At 43.3% G+C, this 24731-nt stretch overlaps 1 long non-coding RNA gene across 2 annotated transcripts in view; it reads left to right on the forward strand.

Annotated features, from left to right (window-relative positions):
- LOC119565702 overlaps positions 1 to 24731 on the forward strand; it is a 98157-nt gene that overhangs the window by 12470 nt on the left and 60956 nt on the right. The window contains exon 1 of one of the 2 annotated variants that reach the window (XR_006289927.1): positions 23512 to 23610. The exons of the other annotated variant lie outside the window; for it this stretch is intronic. This is a non-coding gene — a long non-coding RNA (uncharacterized LOC119565702). Of the gene's footprint in view, positions 1 to 23511; positions 23611 to 24731 lie in introns of those variants that run through there. 2 annotated transcript variants of the gene reach the window in all.

The raw sequence follows: 24731 nt of genomic DNA on the forward strand, positions 1-24731 counted from the left end.
GCTAGCAATCGTATTGTACCATCTTCTGCCAGGCAGGCAAGAGATGAGGATGGCTAGCAGTCATATTGCACCATCTTCTGCCAGGCAGGCAAGAGATGAGGATGGCTAGCAGTCGTACTGTACCATCTTCTGCCGAGCAGCCATGAGATGTGGATGGCATGCAGTCCTTCTGCACCGTCTGCTGCCAGCCAAAGATGTAAAAGATAGATGGAGTGGATCGAAACAAGAAATAGACCAGATTTGTTTTGTACTCATTTGCCTCTTCCCCTGTCTAGGGGACTCATTCCTCTAGGTCACACTGCAGTCACTCACAGAGAAGGTGCAGCGAGCTAAATCTAGCCATGTATCAATCAGAGGCCACGCTAACCTCCTTGTTCCAATAAGAACAGTAACTTAGGTGCACCATTTCTTATTGGAACCCTCCATGAACTCCTGCCTGAACTACTCCTTGATTTAAAGCCACCCCCTTTGTGGATTTTAGCTCCCTGAAGCCAACCCTGTAAGCCGTGTCGTCAGTCGCCCCTCCCTCCATCAGAGCAACGGCAGACAATCATTCCGCACCTTTTTTCTGTGCGGACGCCATACCAAGGCAAGCATGGAGTCCGCTCAGCTCACTTTGGCAATTAGGAGCACATTAAACACCACACGCATTATCCAGCAGTATATGCAGCACCAGAACCTGGCAAAGCGCTACCGGGCGAGGAGGCGACGTCAGCGCGGTCACGTGAGTGATCAGGACATGGACACAGATTTCTCTGAAAGCATGGGCCCTGACAATGCATGCATCATGGTGCTAATGGGGCATGTTCATGCTGTGGAACGCTGATTCTGGGCTCGGGAAACAAGCACAGACTGGTGGGACCGCATAGTGTTGCAGGTCTGGGACGATTCCCAGTGGCTGCGAAACTTTCGCATGCGTAAGGGCACTTTCATGGAACTCTGTGACTTGCTTTCCCCTGCCCTGAAGCGCATGAATACCAAGATGAGAGCAGCCCTCACAGTTGAGAAGCGAGTGGCGATAGCCCTGTGGAAGCTTGCAACGCCAGACAGCTACCGGTCAGTTGGGAATCAATTTGGAGTGGGCAAATCTACTGTTGGGGCTGCTGTGATGCAAGTAGCCCACGCAATCAAAGATCTGCTGATATCAAGGGTAGTGACCCTGGGAAATGTGCAGGTCATAGTGGATGGCTTTGCTGCAATGGGATTCCCTAACTGTGGTGGGGCCATAGACGGAACCCATATCCCTATCTTGGCACCGGAGCACCAAGCCGGCGAGTACATAAACCGCAAGGGGTACTTTTCAATAGCGCTGCAAGCTCTGGTGGATCACAAGGGACGTTTCACCAACATCAACGTGGGATGGCCGGGAAAGGTACATGACGCTCGCATCTTCAGGAACTCTGGTCTGTTTCAAAAGCTGCAAGAAGGGACTTTATTCCCAGACCAGAAAATAACTGTTGGGGATGTTGAAATGCCTATATGTATCCTTGGGGACCCAGCCTACCCCTTAATGCCATGGCTCATGAAGCCGTACACAGGCAGCCTGGACAGTAGTCAGGAGCTGTTCAACTACAGGCTGAGCAAGTGCAGAACGGTGGTAGAATGTGCATTTGGACGTTTAAAGGCGCACTGGCGCAGTTTACTGACTCGCTTAGACCTCAGCGAAACCAATATTCCCACTGTTATTACTGCTTGCTGTGTGCTCCACAATATCTGTGAGAGTAAGGGGGAGACGTTTATGGCGGGGTGGGAGGTTGAGGCAAATCGCCTGGCTGCTGGTTATGCGCAGCCAGACACCAGGGCGGTTAGAAGAGCACAGGAGGGCGCGGTACGCATCAGAGAGGCTTTGAAAACCTGTTTCGTGACTGGCCAGGCTACGGTGTGAAAGTTCTGTTTGTTTCTCCTTGATGAAACCCCCCGCCCCTTGATTCACTCTACTTCCCTGTAAGCTAACCACCCTCCCCTCCTCCCTTCGATCACCGCTTGCAGAGGCAATAAAGTCATTGTTGCTTCACATTCATGCATTCTTCATTCATTCATCACACAAACAGGGGGATGACTACCAAGGTAGCCCAGGAGGGGTGGTGGAGGAGGGAAGGAAAATGCCACACAGCACTTTAAAAGTTTACAACTTTAAAATTTATTGAATGACAGCCTTCTTTTTTTTGGGCAATCCTCTGTGGTGGAGTGGCTGGTTGGCCGGAGGCCCCCCCACCGCGTTCTTGGGCGTCTGGGTGTGGAGGCTATGGAACTTGGGGAGGAGGGCGGTTGGTTACACAGGGGCTGTAGTGGCAGTCTGTTCTCCAGCTGCCTTTGCTGCAACTCAACCATACACTGGAGCATACTGGTTTGGTCCTCCAGCAGCCTCAGCATTGAATCCTGCCTCCTCTCATCACGCTGCCGCCACATTCGAGCTTCAGCCCTCTCTTCAGCCCGCCACTTACTCTCTTCAGCCCGCCACCTCTCCTCCCGGTCATTTTGTGCTTTCCTGCAGTCTGACATTATTTGCCTCCACGCATTCGTCTGTGCTCTGTCAGTGTGGGAGGACAGCATCAGCTCGGAGAACATTTCATCTCGAGTGCTTTTTTTTTTCTTTCTAATCTTCACTAGCCTCTGGGAAGGAGAAGATCCTGTGATCGTTGAAACACATGCAGCTGGTGGAGAAAAAAAAAGGGACAGCGGTATTTAAAAAGACACATTTTATAAAACACTGGCTACACTCTTTCAGGGTAAACCTTGCTGTTAACATTACATACATAGCACATGTGCTTTCGTTACAAGGTCGCATTTTGCCTCCCCCCACCGCGTGGCTACCCCCTCCACCCTCCCCCCTCCCTGTGGCTAACAGCGGGGAACATTTCTGTTCAGCCGCAGGCAAACAGCCCAGCAGGAATGGGCTCCTCTGAGTGTCCCCTGAAGAAAAGCACCCTATTTCAACCAGGTGACCATGGATTATATCTCACTCTCCTGAGGATAACACAGAGAGATAAAGAACGGATGTTGCTTGAACGCCAGCAAACATACACTGCAATGCTTTGTTGTACAATGATTCCCGAGTACGTGTTACTGGCCTGGAGTGGTAAAGTGTCCTACCATGAAGGACGTAACAAGTCTGCCCTCCCCAGAAACCTTTTGCAAAGGCTTTGGGAGTATATCCAGGAGAGCCGCGAATGCCAGGGCAAAGTAATCCTTTCACATGCTTGCTTTTACACCATGTGTAGTATTTTAAAAGGTACACTCACCGGAGGTCCCTTCTCCGCCTGCTGGGTCCAGGAGGCAGCCTTGGGTGGGTTCGGGGGGTACTGGCTCCAGGTCCAGGGTGAGAAACAGTTCCTGGCTGTCGGGAAAACCGGTTTCTCCGCTTGCTTGCTGTGAGCTATCTACAACCTCCTCCTCCTCATCATCTTCTTCGTCCCCAAAACCTGCTTCCGTATTGCCTCCATCTCCATTGAAGGAGTCAAACAACACGGCTGGGGTAGTGGTGGCTGAACCCCCTAAAATGGCATGCAGCTCATCATAGAAGCGGCATGTTTGGGGCTCTGACCCGGAGCGGCCGTTCGCCTCTCTGGTTTTCTGGTAGGCTTGCCTCAGCTCCTTCAGTTTCACGCGGCACTGCTTCGGGTCCCTGTTATGGCCTCTGTCCTTCATGCCCTGGGAGATTTTGACAAAGGTTTTGGCATTTCGAAAACTGGAACGGAGTTCTGATAGCACGGATTCCTCTCCCCATACAGTGATCAGATCCCGTACCTCCCGTTCGGTCCATGCTGGAGCTCTTTTGCGATTCTGAGACTCCATCATGGTCACCTCTGCTGATGAGCTCTGCATGGTCACCTGCAGCTTGCCACGCTGGCCAAACAGGAAATGAGATTCAAAAGTTCGCGGTTCTTTTCCTGTCTACCTGGCCAGTGCATCTGAGTTGAGAGTGCTGTCCAGAGCGGTCAAAATGGAGCACTCTGGGATAGCTCCCGGAGGCCAATACCGTCGAATTGTGTCCACAGTACCCCAAATTCGACCCGGCAAGGCCGATTTAAGCGCTAATCCACTTGTCAGGGGTGGAGTAAGGAAATCGATTTTAAGAGCCCTTTAAGTCGAAATAAATGGCTTCATCGTGTGGACAGGTACGGGTTTACATCGATTTAACGCTGCTAAATTCGACCTAAAGTCCTAGTGTAGACCAGGGCATAGAGACATTCCTTGCTCCAAAGAGCTTATTACTTAATTAGACAAAGGAAGTATTATCATCCTCATTTGACAAACGGGGAAATTAAGGGGAAATTAAGCACAGAGGTTAAGTGACTTGCCCAAGATCCCACCATGATGTCTGTGGGCAGAGCTAGGAACTGAACTTTGTTTTCTTGAGTTCCAGTCCCGTATCTTAACTTCAGGACCACTCTTCCTCTTTAGCCCTGTAACTACTCCTTTGAACCTTCCAGCTGTCGTCTTGCACAATTTTTACTGCACAGTGCATTATTTAAGAGACCTCATATTAAGAGAATGCAGATGCACTCCAGTAAAAACAAATTCTATGACAGATGGTTAACAAAGGGTTTGACATGAGTAAAAGATGATTTGCACCTAGTCAGAAGCTGTTTGGGAAATGCTACAAACCACCACTGTACCTTAAGAGATAACTTGTATTCTCTAGCATCATCATAGGAGTTTCCTCTAAGAACTGAAATGATGCTCACGTTTCATTTACAAGCTAATCAGACCTGTAGCAGACAGTGTTTAAAAATGACATTTATTCAGATGTTTTGCTAAACAGCAGATGTGCTTTGCTCAAGCATGCAAATGTCAAGGAGCAGAGCACCTAGCAACCAGTTTGTAAGATATTTTCGGCATGCAGACAGGATTCTTGGCACATAATAACAAACGTGTCTCCTTATGCTCTAAAACAGAACCTTCCATCATTCCACTGAGTAGCTGGGTTGTGTTCATTAACCTTTTGTAAATTGTCCCATTAACAATGCACCTATGAAAAATTAATGATGCAGCACATGATAAATTAGAAACCCTCCCATCAGTAATCATCCTAGTTAGCTCCTGCTCTCTGAAACATATGGCCAGTCCATAAGCTTTTTACATAGGGATACCTTATGTTTCATTAACCTTTAATAACAAATGCACCTTGTTTGTCCCTTAAATTTCTGTTCATTCCTCATATTTTGCCTTTATCAGGCCCTTTATCAACATGCTGAATTTTCTGGGAAGTCTGTCTGTTACAAATTTCCTTATCGAGATTTTTGTCCCTCATTCAACAGGGTCTGGGGGTTCCTTTGAAGGTGTCATTAAAATAAAATCAGACTTGAAGGTGTTCGGTGCAGGACTGAGTTCCTTGGCACCTGATCCTCTTCTCATTGAGGTCAATGTGAACAAACCCTGACCACTGTGAAGTGGTGGCAGTGGGCTATTATTAAAGTTGCAAATAGTTTCTTTATTAGGGCCGGGCAAATGGTTAGTCTTTGTCACCAGTCCAAACTGGCTTCAGTGCTATGGTGATGTAAGAACCTAGATAGCAGGAAGAGCTCATGCTTCAGGACTCAGAGGCTGTTGCCAGTGAGTGGGTGGCAAGAGAAGGCTGATTGCCTGGGTAAATGTTCTCCTCTGCTAAGATGGACACCGGAGCAGAGGTTGATTCGGGCTGGCATTGTCATGATGTTTCTACACAAATGCCAGCACATGACAACACACTCCATACTTGCTAAATGCTGAGGCTAAAACACACATTTTGTGTCCATATCTATTATGTTTGTATAATGACAGGTTTCAGAGTAACAGCCGTGTTAGTCTGTATTCGTAAAAAGAAAAGGAGTACTTGTGGCACCTTAGAGACTAACCAGTTTATTTGAGCATGAGCTTTCGTGAGCTACAGCTCACTTCATCGGATGCATAGCATATCGTGGAAACTGCAGAAGACATTATATACACACAGAGACCATGAAACAAAACTTCCTCCCACCCCACTCCCCCGCTGGCAACAGAGCGCAAGTAAAGTAGGGGCGTTAGGGGACGAGAGCTGAACGCTTCCTCAGCTCTCGTCCCCTAACGCCCCTACTTTACTTGCGCTCTGTTGCCAGCGGGGGAGTGGGGTGAGAGGAAGTTTTGTTTCATGGTCTCTGTGTGTATATAATGTCTTCTGCAGTTTCCACGATATGCTATGCATCCGATGAAGTGAGCTGTAGCTCACGAAAGCTCATGCTCAAATAAACTGGTTAGTCTCTAAGGTGCCACAAGTACTCCTTTTCTTTTTATGTTTGTATAGTTTCCCTTTAGGAAAGTGGTTGTTTATCAGAAATTGTGATTTCTAGAAGTCACAAGTCCAGGATGGGCAGGAATGGTGTCCCTAGCCTCTGCTTGCCAGAAGCTGGGATTGGGTGACAGGACATGGATCACTTGATGATAACCTGTCCGTTCATTCCCTTTGGGGCACCTGCCATTGGCCACTGTCAGAGGACAGGATACTGGGCTTGATGGACCTTTGGTCTGACCCAGTATGGCTGTTCTTATGCTCTTACAACTGCGTACATGTTATGGACCTTTGGTAACTTGGGCCCAGATCCTTAAAGGTATTTAGGTTCCTAACTTCCACTGAAATCAATTGGAATTAGGCAGTTAAATACCTTTGAGGGTCTGGGTCTTGCTGCTTAATAGAAAGTCTGTCTGGTGCCAAGAACCCCCTTTATGCTGAGAACATGTTAGGCTAGAGTGGAGTGTCATACTCCAAGGACCTACTCATAGACATTGATAGGTTCTAAATTCGAGGAAGAGTCCAAATCCTCACTGAGAACAGATCAATCCAAGGAAAAAAAAAATTCAATGTACAGCAATGGTCAGAAGAGTGAAAAAAGGTATTAGACTGTATTAAGGAATAGAGAACAATATTGAAAAGAGTATAATGCCATAATAGCCCAGTCAGGCTCTGAGCTTAATTGGAACTTCTGGATGCTACCATAAAATAAATATGAAATAATAATAATGATATAAATCAATTGTTCACCCTTTCTTTGAATTCTATACCCAGCTCTGGTCTCCTCATCTCAAAAAGGATATAGCTAAATAGAAAAGGTTCAGAGAAAGGCATGAAAACACTTAAGATAGGGAAAGATAAAGAAGATTAGGACTCTTTCATGAATGAGGGGATGAGCAAGGTACGTAAAATGTGGAAGGGGTATTAAACCTCCTATTTCAGGGCGTAAGTCAATCTCTAACTGTTTGAGACCATAGTGAGACCTAATGTGTATGGGGGGTGCAGGGGAGGCAGATTATCCCACATCTTCCTACTGTGGGGTTCTTACTCCTTCCTCTGAAGCATCTGGTGCTGGCCAACACCAGAAACAAGACACTGGGCTAGATGGACTTTGGGTCTGATCCAGTCTGGCAATTCCTGTGTCCATAAACTAATTAAAGGTGTTATCAAAGGTCATTTAGTAATCTCCCATTTGTCTCTCATAATAAAAGGAAGGGATATCCAATGGAGTTAAAAGGCAACACACAGCTGATAGAAGGAAATACTTTTTAACACAATGAACTATTAACAAAATAGAACTCATTAACAAAAGCTGTCTTTGAGAATCAGAGTTTAACTGGATTTTTTAAATGATTAGGCTTCTATATGAATAAAAAGAAGAGCAGCCACAGTGTCGCCTACAAAGATATAAATTATTATTCTAAAAAATTAACCTGAGTGTTTTAAGCAAAAGGCAAGGAATACTAATACTTAGACTTCAGGGTCTAAGCCAATCAGTGACTAACAGGAAATTTCACACATTTGCATATTCTTGTATGAATACCAATTCCAGCTAATTCATGTGTAGTTGTACACCTTGGTGTGGAGCACCTGATACAGGCCTGTGATGGAGGCAAAATATTGGACTAGATGTTCCATCGGCAATTCTGTGACCCAATAGGGCAATTAATAACTATGTTCATATAAATTTGTCATTGTAATGCTTAGCGAAAGATCATAAACAAAGATCCTTTCTCAACCCCAGTGCTAAGCACTGCTTCTCATTTGTCTAGCTGATAAATGAATGTGAAAATCTTTGATTTTACCAAGGCGATATAAGAATAATATATGATAAGGCTTGTATCTTAGATGCCCTTTGAGAGGCTTGAGGATGATGTCCTGGGGTATTTATCAGGCTGTATCTTTCTTCAAATACATGTCCTAGTAACGTATATATGCCAAAGGAGAGGAAGAATGATCCAGTGGTTAGAGCACTAGTTTGAGATTTGATAGACTTTGGTTTAATTCCCTGCTCCACCACAGACATCCTGTGGCATGTTGGGCAAATCCACTTAGTCTCTCTGTGCCTCGCTTCCCCATCTGTCAATCTGTTACGCTGCTGAGAGAACTATATTTAAAGGTCATAGGCTCTTGGATACTATGGTGATGGGGTCATATAAATACCATAGCTACATAATACCTTGTCTCACTTCATTGCACTTTATCCTGCAAGGTGTTGAGCACTGTGGCTCAGTTCAGCAGAGCGCTTCTTAAGCACCTGGGTGGCTTATTACTGGGTGTGGCTTTAAGGATGTGAGCAGTTTCAGTGAAGTCAATGGGACTACTCATGCTTAAGCGCTTTTCTACAGGATCGAGCTTTTAGTGAGTGTCAATGCAACGGAACAATCCTTTCCATTGAGTGAAATGCAATAATTTGAAAACTGTGAGAGCACGATACTTCTTACATCAGTTTAACTGGATGTGTAATGACTAAGTTGCGTTGCTTGCCTGCTAAGAGTATAAAGTCCATTGCTGCTTTCGTGAAGTCTTGCTATTTTAACTTAATCTTTTAGCAGGGACTGTGAACAGATTGCAATTTCCTGCATCTTGGGAGAAGTAGGGAATTAGATCTCTCTTTAAGGAAATCTGGCGTTTAAAAAAAATTCTTTTTTCCAATCGAATCAACAGTTCGAAGGCTTTTACTCAGCATGAATTACAAAACACTGGAATAGTTGTGAAATACTGACATTGCCACAAAAGAAAAAAGAAAGACTCACTTTCTGCTGTGCTGCAGTTACTTTTCTGCTTTTTCACAGATATATTGCTAGGAAGGAGGGTACATGTCTGGTAACATCAGACCTATTCAGTAATGCTGAAATATATATATGGGGTCTGGTTCTCAGCTAGTGTAGTTTAGCATAGCCCCTCTAAAACCAGCTATGTTGATTCCACCAGCTAAGGATGCTGGCCTATTGGTTACAACAGTCTTCATCACTGCTCATTCAATTCAAACCTCGTTAGCTTTCATATGTATGGAGAGTACACCGGCCATGGCAAATGTCACAGGCTGCAGATCAGATTCATTTTTCAGATGATGTGTTTCATATCAGCTGAGTGTGTCTGAAGTATTTTTAATTTCCCTTTTGCATCAAGCCTGAGGGGACAAACAATGAGCAATTTCCTCAGACATAGTATCAGCAGAAAATTCATCTTGTTCTGAGCCAAATATGTGGTCTAGAGAGATGACGGTTTGATTCTCAGGCCTGCTACTCTGAAACAGAAATCAAAGTATGAAATAAGCTCCCAGTACTTAAAGATCCTTACTACCTTACGGTGCATATCATAGAAAACAGCTGCCTACCTATACCAAAATTTTCAAAGAATTCCCTTATCAGTTGTTTATCAAGAAATCTTTTACAAAGTACCTGATGTTCTGCAGTGATTGCCCAAATCTCTCTGTTTTTCTTGTTAGACACAGATTTAAAAAGCAGGGAGGAGAATATTATTTTAAGAATTTTTGAGTCATTAGATTCAACTATTAATAGACCTACTTTATCTCTAGTCCTAATTCCCCCCCTTAATGTTTACAAAACCTCTTCTTTAGCCACTCTGGCTATCATTAACATACCCTGCTTTCTTGCAGTCCCTACTTCTCTTTTTCTGCAAGTCTCAACTGGTTGTGTATTCTTCCTGGCTGTGTCTCTGCCTCTCTTCTTTTCCGTTTTTCAGTACAGATCTTTGTAACCTCACATCTTTGAGCAGTCCCTCATGAAGACTCATTCACTGCCATGTATTCTTTGCCTTCCTCTTTTTCAGGAGATTGAAAGAGGTATGAGCCATAATTGTGGTATCTTGAACAGATACCCCAGGTTTCTCCTGGATTGCAGGATTTTATACAGCTGATCATGCTTTTCTTGCATGATTCTCAGTTCCACGGAATTTGCTTTTCTGAAGTTTCTTACCCTGTGCTGCTAGGCTCTCAGAGCTTAATTCTGACCATGCTGAATGTAAGTAGCTTTTGGCAACTGGCACCACACTTACTTATTGTTCTCGCATTTTCAATCCATTCTTTATTGAAGTGGGATCCTTGTGACAGATGTTCCCTGCCAGGGTCCTCCCTGCAGCTTGGATTGCACAGACAGGAATACTGCCAGGGAGCCAGAGCAGAGCTTCAGAGAGGACACAGCCCATGCACTGGGTCAAGGATTCCATGCAGATGACCCCCAGGAGCTCTGAAAAAGGGGTTTTGCAGGCCATGTGCCCACTATTTCTGGGGATGTGATGGGGGGGGGGGGGGCAGATTCAGTGAGAGAGGGACTGGCAGAGTTTCTTGACTTTACCAAGGATGGGAGTGATCTGGCCCTTCATTAATATTAGTGTATTTATTATCTCTGCTTATTTGGAGACAATGCTATACAGGCTTTCATTGCTGGAGGTCTTCCACTGTTCTGTGGATCCAGAACCTGTACCGTGGCATCACTAATGCATCCACTGCTTGGTCTCCAGCATCAGCCTTCTCTCCTTGTTTGAGCTTGGCACCAGAAGATCCTCTGTCTCCATCCCATCCTTATTTTCCCCCAGACCCCATCAGGTCCCTGAAGTGATTCTTGGTCATAGTGAATCTTCTTTTGCTGATCTCATTTTGCTTCATGTGGATTACAGTTAGTGACAAGCCTCCAGGTTTTTCTACGAGATCCATCACCCTTATTGTGATGTTATTTCCCTTGGCACCCATGAGATAGACTATGTACCACCCCAGTGTTATTGTCTGTGTTATTGTTCCGTAGATATCTTGGGCCAGGTCTCTCACTATAGAATCACTGATCAGGATTACTTACCCCTTCCTTCTGGTGACTCCTCCTCAGTTCTTCTTTCTTTGTCACAGCTTGGGCTACTGTCCATCTTTGACTTGTTTTCAGTCTGCTTTTCATCTGCTTCCTCCATTAAGGGCAGAATATCTGTTGTTAGTTGACTAGGTTGAAAAACTCCATAGATGTCCTTTGCTTATCTTACTAGTCTGCCTACTTGCCAAATTCTTCTATTGTGCTCCTTCGTAACTATCCCACTGGGATCTCATCCTGTGACATTTCAGATGGTTCCTTGCTTTCTGTTTCATGCTCAGGTACATGGTGCGTAGATAGCATGATGAGGGACATGACATAAAAACCTACTTAGAAAGATATTTCCTTCAGAAAGGTGTAGGCCTAACTTGATGTGAGTAACTTGACATCAGTAAGACCTAATTTCTCAGTGGGCATGACTGGGAAGGTGAGTGGAAGTTTGAGTTGTAAATAGGCTGGAGGCAGTCTAGCTAAGATAAGCATGAACATCCCCGTAGGTACCAGAGACAGTTGACAAGATAATCCTGGAATGTAGAGATCAAGTTATACATGAAGAGCACATGAACAGAGCGTGCTGTACAGGGATTTGTTCCTGAAAAGTAACCAAGCCAATCATGAAGCACGCAGGGTCGTCCGTAGGCATACGCAGCTGCGTAGGGCATCTGAAAATTTGGGGCACCACTGGGTCTTAGTGTCCACCCTTCTGGCTTTCCGATCCCTGTTCTGACCCTTCCTACAGGCTTCCACATCTGGCTGCTGCACCCTGGTGAGTCTTCCTCCGGAGGGGATCTAGTAGTTAAAAGTGAGAAAATGTTCCAGCATGACAGACCTATTAGCACAACATTGAAACTGTTAAAGAGCCATTCAAGGGGTAATGAAGCCATTTAACAGGCATTTGCCAACCCCCAGGTATATACTGTCAGTTTCTGAATTTACTGACAAAAACAGTTGTGCATTACTGTAATATTTACTCAGAACATGTGTCTACAGGACCTTAGTTTAAAATTTGCTTTAAAAATATTTTATTAGCGAGTTGGTGAAGATTATAAAATCACATCTCTAAAAAATCCTTGCATAGATTTTTAGATGCACAATCATCTTTAGCCTTAAATGCTTGGATCTTCAGACATATAGTATTTTTAAATAAATCCTTCAGAAGACCACCCTTATCTAAAATACACATTTTAATTACTATAGCAAAAAAAAACCTTGCTTCCAAAGTCTTCCTGTCCTTTCTGTCCATCCCTTTCTCCCTTCGCCCCCCATTGAAGAGACTCCTTAAAGGGACAAAACCGCTTTCCTTCCAGATAGCTGGACAAAGAGTTTCCCTTTCATTACTTCTGACTATCTGATGAACTAGTTTTAAGAGAACCCTCCAGCAAAATCAGTACCTTAGTAAGATATAAAATCCTTTGTTATGCCTAAAATCTTTGGAAACATATTTTTTAAAGATGGTGAAATTTCATAAACATGTCTATTGTTATGGAGATCACACAAAGTAAATTAGCGTTCCCTTTTTCTAAAAGCAATGGACATTGTTATGAACACACTAAACCTCTGTGACTGATTAATTTAAAATAATGTCTTTGTTTCAGTGAATTAAATATGTAGTCATCTGGAATGATTACTTTATGAAGGCTTAAGAGTACATTTAAAATGTAAAATCAGCTTAGAAATGCTGATTAAGAAAATGTAAAACAAAAAAGAGCTGCATCATGTATTCCAAATATTTAATGTTGTATTCAGCAGGACAGCTGACTCACCCTTACTACAAAGTTTTTGCAAATAAATGTCTGACAAACTTCAGGGCATATCAAAAAACCTGTGACTGACATTTTTTATTCCCAAGTTTAGTGCTTTTAATTAGGTACCTTCTGCATGTCCATTCTGCATGAGAGAGAGGGTACGGGGGTCCCTGTGGGGAACTGTGACTCTCCGCCACTGTGAGGCGGACTGGGCATCTCGTTATCCTTTGCTGTCTCGTCCCTCCCCACCCCCCGTCAGGCTGCAAACTTGGGCTGCCATCACAGAATTACATGGATTTAAACTTGCCTCCTTATTACCAGTGCTGGTCACAGGATCCCAGATGTTCACCTAACACCTTTCCACAAAGTGTTCACGCAAAGAGAGAAACAGCCATACACACAGTTATTCTTAGTCACTCTGCAGTCTGTATTCTGAATGATCTGTTGTTTGTCACCCTATAAAAGTCATTCCCTTGCGAACATAGGAACTGCCATATCAAATCACACCACTGGTCCATCTAGTCATGTTTCCTATTGCTGACCGTGCCTGTATCAAGTGCTTTTGATGGATGGTGTAATGGACAATTATACAATTACCTGTCAGTAATGGTTGGCTTGTGTCTTAAACATTTTTTCCTAACTAGTGTAAATGTATATGATATTCTTACTGTTCCTATAGATGTTTAATCCACTTTTGAATCATATTACTTGGGCAAGAAGTTAACATCTTCTGGCAGCAAGTTCCATTGGCTAGTTATGCAATGTAGAATATATATATTTCTTTGTAGCAGTTTTGGCTTTTAATTTTCAATGAGGGACCTTTGAGTTGTATTGAGAGGAGAGGTAAACAGGAGTATGTGATTGAATATTCAACTATTTTATATGCTATTCATGTCCCTTCTTAGTCATCTCCTTTCTAAACTAAATAGCCCTAATCTTTCTCAGCTCTCCACGTGTGGAGGTCTTTCCATGCCTCTAGTACTTTTTTTCCCCTTTTCTGAGTTTTTGTCGTATCCTTTTTGAGATGGGATGTCCAAAGCTGACCGCAGTTGTCAAAGCAAGAACATGCTATTGATTTTTGTAATGGTATTACAGTATTTGTAGTATTATTCTCTTTCTCCATCATAATACAGCCTAACATTTTGTTTGTTTTATTGTCTCTTCACTATGTTGTCCTCATTGATGCCTACAATAGGCTTTTTTCATGAATGGTTGCAGTTAATTTACAACCCATCAATATGTTCAAATTGCTCTTTCCACTCTGCAGACGGGGTTAGAACTGAATGAGCATGGAGTCTGAACTAAAAGAACAGGAGTACTTGTGGCACCTTAGAGACTAACAAATTTATTAGAGCATAAGCTTTTGTGGGCTACAGCCCACTTCATCGGATGCATAGAATGGAACATATAGTATGAAGATATATACACATACAGAGAAGGTGGAAGTTGCCATACAAACTCTAAGAGGCTAATTAATTAAGAGGAGCTATTATCAGCAGGAGAAAAAAGCTTTTGTAGTGATAATCGAGATGGCCCATTTAGACAGCTGACAAGAAGGTGTGAGGATACTTAACATGGGGAAATAGATTCAATATGTGTAATGACCCAGCCACTCCCAGTCTCTATTCAAACCCAAGTTAATGGTATCTAGTTTGCATATTAATTCAAGCTCAGCAGTTTCTCCTTGGAGTCTGTTTTTGAAGCTTTTCTGTTGCAAAATTGCCACCCTTAAGTCTTTTACTGAGTGGCCAGAGAGGTTGAAGTGTTCTCCTACTGGTTTTTGAATGTTATGATTCCTGATGTCAGATTTGTGTCCATTTATTCTTTTGCGTAGACTGTCCGGTTTGGCCAATGTACAGCTATCGCCTTACTATTACAGGTGGTCCCTTCAGATTATTACCAAGGAATACTTGTAGGGTAGGGTGGGACAAGCTTGTAATGCTACTGTGCCATGCTGTTCCTGTTCTGTGGTTAAATAGAGGAGTTCATTGGTCAGAGTGATGAATCTGGATCCTTTCATCAAGATTAAATTCACTTTAATAAAAAAAAAAGAACTTGTTCTAAGTAGTGGTGCTTGGAATATTACCAAATTATTTAAGAATGTTGAATTATCACTTGTGAGCAATAATAGCCTGAATTTTCAAAGCCCCTATTGCAAGGGGCTTCTGTCACTTAAAAAAATAAGCTATGTATTTTTTGGTTTCAGACCTATGCTTTTGTACCATCCCATTTCTCTCCAGAAAGAGGAGAGATTTTTTCTCCCCAGAAAGATTATTTTGCCTGGAAGAGGAGAAATTGGATGATTCTACGTTGGGTACCTAATTACTCAGGGATGTGTTCCAGATACCAAGTGGCTGACACACACCAGCTAGGGAGTAAAGTCAGCTAATGTCTCCATTCTACAGAGTTTCCTAGTTAACGGGAATGATTAATAGATTATAAGTAGCAGGCATAGAGATCAAAGTTGGTTACCTAAGAAATAAAAATGAATTCACAGTCTAAATTCTAACTTCAACAGCTAAGCAAGATCTGAATCAAACAGTCTCTCACCCTAGCAGATGGTACAAGCAGCTTACAGTTCCTCAATACACAGACTGGATCCCCTTCCAGCCTGGGACCAGTCTTCCTCAGTTCAAAGTTTTTGTCTTCCAGACATTCTTTCAGATGTTGAGATGTTGGGGGGGAGGGGGCCAAGTGATGATGTCACGGCCACTCTTTTATACTTTATTCTAGCTGCTAGACAGATCCTTGCTGTGACATGGGTTAATCCGCCCCCATGGCGTACGTGCCTTCTCCAAGAAGTCTCTGAGATAGTGGATTCCTTTCCTGATGGGCCATCACTGTCCAGACAGGCGTTGATGGGTGCACCTTTGTCTCTACTGAACGGCCAGTTGTGGAGGTCTCCCAAGCTCGTAACATGTTTCAGTAACACATATAGCAATATTTCATATCTTGACAAACAATAGTAGTACATCCAATTCAACAGGATATTAATGTTCAATAGATCAGGACTTTTAAAATGATACCTCCCAAGGTATGCTTTGTGCAAACCACATAATTATGTCAGAGTAATGAATATGGGGGTTCCAGAGTGCTTACTTTGAGATGCAGAGTGTCACAGTACCCTATCGACATCCCATTATAAAGCAACATTTCATCTAAAAACCCATTACATAGTACAAAAATGTCTAACAAACTCTATTAGAACAAATGCAGAAAAGAAAGAAAAAAAATCAAGGTGATTCAAAGGCAGGTGACAAAAATGATTTGAGGAATGAAAAAACTTCCATATAAAGAGAGTTTGAAAAGACCATTTAATTTAGAGAGGAAAAAGAAATCAGGGAGTTGTATAAAATAATGAATGGTATAGGGAAGGTAAATCAGGTGCTCCTATTTACCCTTTCTCATAATACAAGGACAAGAGAACTTTAAATGAACTTGAAAGGCAACAGATCTAAGATTGATAAACATTTTTTATGCAAGGCATGCTTAGTTTGTGGCACTCATTGCCTTAGCAAGATTAAGAAGTGGACTGGAAGTGTATATAGATAATGAGACAGTTTACAGTTACAGATTTTTTTTTATCTTTTTTTAAGTTTGGAAGGGATATACATCTTCATATCTCAGGGCACAGGTCATCCTCTGACTGAGAAGATTAGGAAGAAATTTCTCTTATGGAAAGATTATACCACAATCTCCCATTTTGGGGCTGTTTGTAAATCTTGTTATAAGGAAGTAGCAGCTTTCACAAATTTCACAAACAGAAAAATTTTACAGTGCTTCACCAGGAGGTTTATAGTTTAGTACTAAAACGAAACACTCTATGGATATTAAAATATAAACTGATCTCATGGATCAGTAACTGGTTAAAGGATAGGAAAAAAAGGGTAGGAATAAATGGAGAGAGGTAAATAGTGGTGTCCCCCAGGGGTCTGTACTATTCAACATATTCATAAATGACATGGAAAAAGGAGTAAACAGTGAGGTGACAAAATTTGTAGACGATACAAAATCGCTCAAGGTAGTTGGGTCCAAAGCAGACTGTGAGGAGTTACAAAAGAATCTCCCAAAACTGCGTGACTGGGCAACAAAATGGCTGATGAAATTCAATGTTGATAAATGCAAAGTAATGCAGATTGGAAAACATAATCCCAACTATATATATAAAATGATGGGGTCTAAATTAGCTGTTACCACTCAAGAAAGAGATCTTGGAGTCATTGTGGATAGTTCTCTGAAAACATCCACTCAATGCACAGCGGCAGTTAAAAAAGCAAACAGAATGTTGGGAATCATTAAGAAAAGGATAGATAATAAGACAGAAAATATCATATTAGCTCTATATAAATCTATGGTATACCCACATCTTGAATACTGTATGCAGATATGGTTGTACCATCTCAAAAAGAATATATTGGAATTGGAAAAGGTACAGAAAAGGGCAACAAAAAGAATTAGGGGCATGGAACAGCTTCCATATGAGGAGAGATTAATAAAACTGGGACTTTTCAGCTTGGAAAAGAGACGACTAAGGGGGGGATATGATAGAGGTCTATAAAATCATGACTGGTGTGGGGAAAGTAAATAAGCAAGTGTTATTTACTTCTTCTTATAGCACAAGAACTAGGGGCAACCAAACGAAATTAATAGGCAGCAGGTTTAAAACAAACAAAAGGAAGTATTTTTTCATACAATGCACAGTCAACTTGTGGAACTCCTTGCCAGAGGATGTTGTGAAGGCCAAGACTATAACAGGGTTCAAAAAAGACCTAGATAAATTCATGGAAGATAGGTCCATCAATGGCTATTAGCCAGCATAGGTGCCAACTTTCCCCTGTGGTGGTGGGTGCTCACATCCCCTGGCCCCACCCTGCCTCCACCCCTGCCCTGCCCCTGCCATGCCCCCATTCCAACCCCTTTCCCATAGTCCCTGTGCCACCTCCGCCCCCCCCTGCCCCTTTTGGACCCCTTCCCCAAATCTCCACCCTGGCTCTGCCTCTTCCCTGAGTGCTCCGCGTTCCCCATCCTCCCCTTCCCTCCCAGCACTTGCCGCTGGGAAGCGCTGGGAGCTAGTGGGAGAAGCAGGACACGGCACGCTCAGGGGAGGTGGAGCAGAGGTGAGCTGGGGTGGGGGTGGGCGGCGGGGAGCTGCCGGTGGGTGCAGAACTTCAGGTCTAACCTGAAAAATAGCTCTGTGTGAGCTCAAAAGCTCGTCTCTCTCACCAGCAGAAGTTGGTCCAATAAAAGATATTACCTCACCCACCTTGCCTCTCTAATATTCTGGGACCAGCATGGCTACAACAACACCATATAGAAAAGAATTGGAAACTCATGGGACTCAGTTTTAATCAATGATTGGCTCAGTGCAGATCCATCTTGTGAATTTTGTCAGTGTCTTTTCTGCTCTTTGTTTTGTTTTGAATTCAGCTATTAGGCTTGCCAACCTTAGAGAACTCTTACAATCTTGTAACAATTCACTGCTGGAGGGCAGTGTTGCTTCAAGATCAAAACAGTTCAACCAAAGTCAGCTGCAAGACACATATCACTCTTTTGTATTAGCATCTTTTTGACTGGATTGCTTTTTTTTTGTGTGTGTACAAATTCATCCTACCCAGAACTAATTATCCAAGCTTTTCGTGAAGTAGTCTAGCCAAGTTAAGAGAACAATTTGAAAAAAGGGTACATCTTTCAGCATATTACTGAGCTACAGTACACTGTAGCTGATAGCCTAACACCCTTCATTAAAATATTTATAAATTCATACTTAACATTTATTTGTAACACTTAAAAAAGAACAATTCTTATCCTTTGCTGCTGCATCACAACTATAGACAGTTAAAAACATCTCATTGGAATATGGTTTTAAATTATTAAGAGGTGTTACATTTTTATTTGAAATGCTAATAAGCTGTACTCACAAAGCAGAACACCACACAGCTGGAAACTATAGTAGGAATCTCTTAATTTCTATTTCCAACAGAGTTTTAATAGAACAGCATTTTTCCTTGGCAATCAAGAGGCTGGGCCTAGGCCATAAAGAAAAAATGACCAAAATCTTACCCATAAGTGATAGGGCAATGGAGAGGTGTAAACTTTGAATAGAACAGAGCTGGTCCTGCATTCAGACCAGAGCCATCCTGTGGATCCAGAGCACAGCAGGAAGTATGTGCAGAATATGCATAAGCGCACACTTCACAGCTGCTCCAGGAAAGAAAACAGTGTAGCTCTTGCAAGCCCTTGCTGCACACAGCAGCGTACCTGCTGGGGCAGAAAGCATGACCGTATGCCTCATTTGGGTTTGGTAGACACAATAGCTTGACTCCCTCCTATTACACTCTGGAGTACAAGGTACCAGTAGCGCAGAGGTGGACTAAAGTCTCCTGGGACCCTGGGCCAGAGCAAGTGGGGGGGTCCCCTGGTGCCAAAACCATGGCCCTACCCCACAGCTTCCAGCCACAGCCCTGCCCCGTTCCATCCCTTCTGCCTATGGCCCTGCCCACAGCCCTGACCCCGTTCCACCCGTGGCCCTTTTCCTCTCCTGCCCCATCCTTCCCCCCCATTGTTGCCCCGCCCCATTGTTTGCTTCTTTCTGCCCCTCCCCCTGCAGCCCCAAGACCGGAGAAGGTATGCCCCCCCCCACCACAGCCCTGGGACAAGAGGATGGGGGTGAGGTGAGAGCTCCTCCAGTTCTGGGGCTGCAGCAGGGTCCAGGCGCTGGTGCTTCCTCCACCCCGCCTGCCCGGTGCTGCTGCCTGGGACCATGGTTGGGGCGCTGCACCGCTGGGCTTGGGACTGGGGTTGGAGCACTGAGGCTTCCCCCGCCCCTCCCAGCACTGCTGTTGGGGACTGGGGTTGGGGCGCTGGGGCCTCCCCGACCTTGCCCCCCTGCCTGCCTGGTGCTGCTACCAGGGAAAAGGGTTGGGGCGCTGGGTTGCCCCACAGTATACAGCAGGGCTCCAGGCTTCTGCTGCCCTGCGGCAGATTTCTGCTGGGGCGCCCATTTTTTCAGGGCCCCCCAATTGGCTGGAACCCTGGGCATGGGCCCCGTGGGCCCATTGGATAATCCACCCCTGCCAGTAGTACTGGCCCTCCTGATGCTAGGGATTGGGAGGTGAGACATAGAAGTTACTTGTCTTCATTCTTGTCTTTCCCATCTGGGCCAATCTCAGCATTTTCCCCAGGACAGCAAAACATTTTCCCACCAACCCCCTCCCTTCCTGACTCTTCTCCCATGATTACACCTCCTTCTGAATTAACATGAATGAACAACAGAATCACCCTATGTAAAAATAGCCATTTGTCCCTGTTTACAGTCTGATGCTGTTGGGTCCAGAACACAGTGGTTTGCTCTGGGTTTTGTAATACCTGCAAACTGGCCAGCTGAAGAAAAGCTAATGTGCAGCTGAATTGGGGACATTGTGAGCAGGCTGGGTGAACTCTCATGCACTGCAAGGAAGTACTCCTCATGTCTGTCATACGGTAATGTTGCCCTCCATGGAACCTTCCTGTGAGCTTGCCTGGAGCCAGCCCTCCTCTGCACCTATATCCATGAAGAATCCAAGACTCTGGGCACTGCTGCATTGGTGCAATATACAGGCAGCTACTGACCCAGGCTGATAGCTGGTATCCATGCTACACTCCCCTTCCTGAGCCAGGGATGAGCATCACACTGTGTGAGGTGGGGAACAAGAGGTGGCAAGTGGATTGAGACTGGATGTAATGGAGAGGATGAGTGAGTGTGGCAGACAGAAAAACTATAGTGCTGCCAATTTGTTGCTGAATGAAAGCTGAGTGATTTACATTTCTAGATCTTCCTGGTTAGGTGTCAATGGCTGTAGGTTTGGAAACTCCACAAAAGCAGACTCAGCTTCTCTGCGTGCACATCCCCAGGGCAGGATCTGACCCTCCATGGGCTAAGTAATTATCCCTCTTCAAGAGTAGGACTGTGTTTCAGTGCTGGGAGTGTTGAAAATGTCCACTATGACAGAATCATCTGAAGCTGAGGTGCTCTTACCATACTTTCCATTAGGACTGATTAAAGGAGCAGGAAGTTACTGCCCAGTCTGGACAGTGTGAGCCATTGCAAATTAAACATGGAGGAGAGGCAGGAGAAAGGAGTGGAAGTCCAGTCAAGGCAGGTTCTAGTTCTTGTCCAGGTCCCTCCACACCTGTGATGAGGGCAGGGTGCTACTGAAACTGGTTGCTTAGATATGTGCATGTGGGGCTTCTGCACGAGCAGGGTGCTATTTAGTCTTCTGACTGACCTCAGTGGGCTTTTGATCAGGCTTGGAGGTAGAATAGGGAAATAGCTGCATCTCTTGTCATTGGAAATAATGTTAGTAGCATGGTCCAGTGTCAGTGACATTGGGAGGAGAATAGCATGGGTTAACAGTGGGTAGAAACAGTCAAGTAGTAGGACAGTGGCCCACCAGAGACAAAAGTCTAGAGGAAAGAAATATTTTATTTTTCGTGAGGAAAAAAGGATATATTTCTGTAACAAAGGAGCTATGCTTATTTACACCAGCTCAGGATCTAGCACTCAGTGTCAAGAAACCTCTGAGTTTTTCAAACATGGATTATTTTTTCTCCATTGCACACTATCCACATAATCACATAATTTTCTCAGCCTTCATCCACCTCCTACCAACTCTCTTTAACTGGAATCTATAGGCTCTGCTGGAAATAACTAGTGATTCACAGATTCTAAGACCAGAAGGGAGCACTATAATCACCTAGTCTGAGCGCCTGTATAAAACAGGCCATAGAACTTCCCTGAAATAATTTCTGTTTGAAATAGAGCATCTCTTTTAGAAAAACATCAAATCTTGATTTAAAAATTGTGATAACCTCTGACACTTCCTATATATTATTTCCCACAAATTTGGAAGTATTATAGTTGATTGGCTATTGTATATGAAGGAACAAAAGAGAATTTACTGTGTTATTAGTAGATGAAGGATTTGATTGTGTTTTTTATTTGTTTCTTGTTTGACTTCAAATATCTTTGAGCATCAGTGCCATCATAATTTCAGAGCTGACACATTTAAGCCGCAAGAACTGTGGCAGGAAGTGTTGTTCATGCTGGTGACAACCAGATTAGACATTGCTAATTTGTTCAGTAATGACAGCACACTTCTGAGTCTGTCATACACAGTAGCACTTCTCTGATATCTGGAGCCCCTCATATTTCTTGCCTTTGTTTGATAACAAGAAGCTTTAATTTTCTCACTTCTACATATTCTACTTTGGTTTCTCAACTCTGGTGACCTCATCTGAACCTTCGGAGGGACTCTTCTGACTGTGGAATTTGACTGGTTCTTCACATTTAAATTTCATGTGGTAGTTCTTCTACCACACTTCCTAGAGGAACTGTTCCAAATGTAAAGCCATTTACATTTACAACTTAGAACTAGAAATTTGTTTGCATAACTGTGTTGCCTAATGTTTAAATTCTCCTAAATGTGTGTTTATGTCACAAATTCCACACACCAATGCTTTTGGTGTAGGAGGTTGTTCCCCCCCCCCAATGGGATGCAATTATTTCTCTGATATCACTGGGTGATTTATTTTTCATTTACTTTTCTTTGCTACTGATTGTTTCTGTTTCCACTTGCCTCTGTTAATTTTATAGTGACTTTAGCTGCATTGGAAAAGACCACATGTTCCTCTCCATGACACCAAAACGTCCCCAATGGAATTGCTCAGGTGAGACTATGGGTGACTGACTACCTTCAGTATGGTTCACTTCCCTTGAAGCCAGTGTAGTTTCATGGATCAAGTCAGGGATTATACATAATGGCAGAAACAGTCTTTGGTTAATACAGTACAGGGCATGAGATTCTTTCTTTATCATATCCCTGAACTCAGGTTTTCATCCTCCAGAGACATAAATGAACGTCTACCACATGACTAAGACTAGAAAAATATCTTAAAAAACATATCCCAGATAACTGAGATAGTTTTGCCTATATCTCTGTTGTAAATAAAAGATCCTTTTACTCAGATTTGTGTTTTATTGGCTTGAATTGTCTTGCTTAATTAAACATAATAAGACATTTGTTTTTCCTTTTTACTGCTGAAATCTTTTGAAGTGAAACTGCCAAAAGTTATTGAATTTGATCATTAACATGTTAAATGGCTCCAAAGAACCACTTAGAAAACATCACTGAGTGTGGGTTCTGCTAGCTAGCAAGTCCTCAGCGTATTTCCTTTCCTGTGGATAATTAGCAGATGTGAATGTGTGGGGATGTCTGGCTGACACCCTTCATGAGCAATACATTTTCACTCACAAATTTAAAAATGGGTCAGGGAGAAATATAAGGAAGGGCCTCAGTCAAACTTAGTATAATATATGATAATACTAAGGTACAGTAATTCAGTTCTCCGTGCCTATTCATTCCTCTGTTGCTCTGTTACTGTCAGTTAAGTTGCCATTTAGGAATTTCATATTGTCATGGTATATTTTTGTGCTTTAGACAGGTATACACTGGAAACCAGACTCAGATCATTTTATGTAGACCCTCAGTTCCACACAGACCAATCAACTGGCACCATAATGTGGTGGATGGACTAAACCCAGACTGGGACAAGGTGGGAAAAGATTAATGAAGACAGGTGCTGAAGTTTGCCCCATCCTCAACACCTGCCTATAATATCAATGGAATAAAAAGGGAAGAAACAGACTTCATACATGGCTGCCCTCACTCAGGGATCTTAGTCCTGAGGCAGAGAGGATCTAGAGCATAAGCAAAGCGGCTTTGGGTTAGGAACCCTAGGAGAAGTGACGCCAGAGGAAAAGGTTTGGATTGAATTTTATGATGTCTAATTGCTCATTATTTGATGATAAAATCAAAGCCCAGGAACTGGCAATGAAATCTTTAAATGCATTTTGTACTAGCTAGATGTCAATAATGTTTTTGGGACTTGTGCAGCTCCTGATCAACCTGTTAATGTTTTCAGCAATTAAAAAGTGGAAGTCTGCACGGTAAAGGACAATATGACGCACAGGGTTTAATTCACACACCGGGGCAGTAACATATCACTTGATCAGAACTCAAATACGTTAAAGCTAGATAACTTTTGACTGTAAATAAGGCACACATTTTTAACAGGTGGGTAGTTAACCACTGGAACAGTTTATTAAAGAATGTGGTAGATTCTTCATCACTTCAAGACTTTTTGAAACAAGGTTGAATGTTTCTAGATCAGCCTCAAGTTATTGGCCCTGATGCAGGAATTACTGAATGAAATTCTATGGTCTGTGCTATGCAGGAGGTCAGATTAGATGATCATAATGTTCCTTTCTGGGCTGAAAACCTGTGGGTTTAAAGTCATAGAAGCAGACATAAATGAAATCTGAGAGTGATCTTTGTGACAGGATTCCCAGGGTACAACCTGGAACTGTGGGACCATTGAGCCCCTTAACTCTCCAGCCTCGGCTGTCTCTCACAATGCTTTGCCAGTGACAAGCAGCACCCTCCAGGTGCTGTTATCATTCAGCCACCAGCATGCAGAGGCACACCCAGCTACGTTGCATGTATCTTCTCCAAGCTACTTATGAACTATATGTAGGGAAACACCAGCAAATCTCCCAAACCCCCAGTCTTGCACCCCAGAAATATACCATCTTGTACTGCTCAAGACCTTCTTTAGAACAGTGCAGATTTATTAATTAGTTCACCATGTCATCAAAGGAAGGTGGACATGCACCAGCCTTTGTAACCTAAGCACATTTCCCAAGCACTGTAGACAAATTAACTGATAAGGATAAAACATTAAAATAAGTTTATTAACTACAGAGTGATAGATTTTAAGAGATTATAAGTGGTAGGCATAAAGGCTAGAGATAGTTACCATAAGAAAATAAAAAATAAACATGCATTCTAAATTCTAAACTTTTAGACTAAGCAAGAGTTGGCT

Source organism: Chelonia mydas, chromosome 3, assembly GCF_015237465.2.
Source record: "Chelonia mydas isolate rCheMyd1 chromosome 3, rCheMyd1.pri.v2, whole genome shotgun sequence".
Taxonomy (NCBI): domain Eukaryota; kingdom Metazoa; phylum Chordata; order Testudines; family Cheloniidae; genus Chelonia; species Chelonia mydas.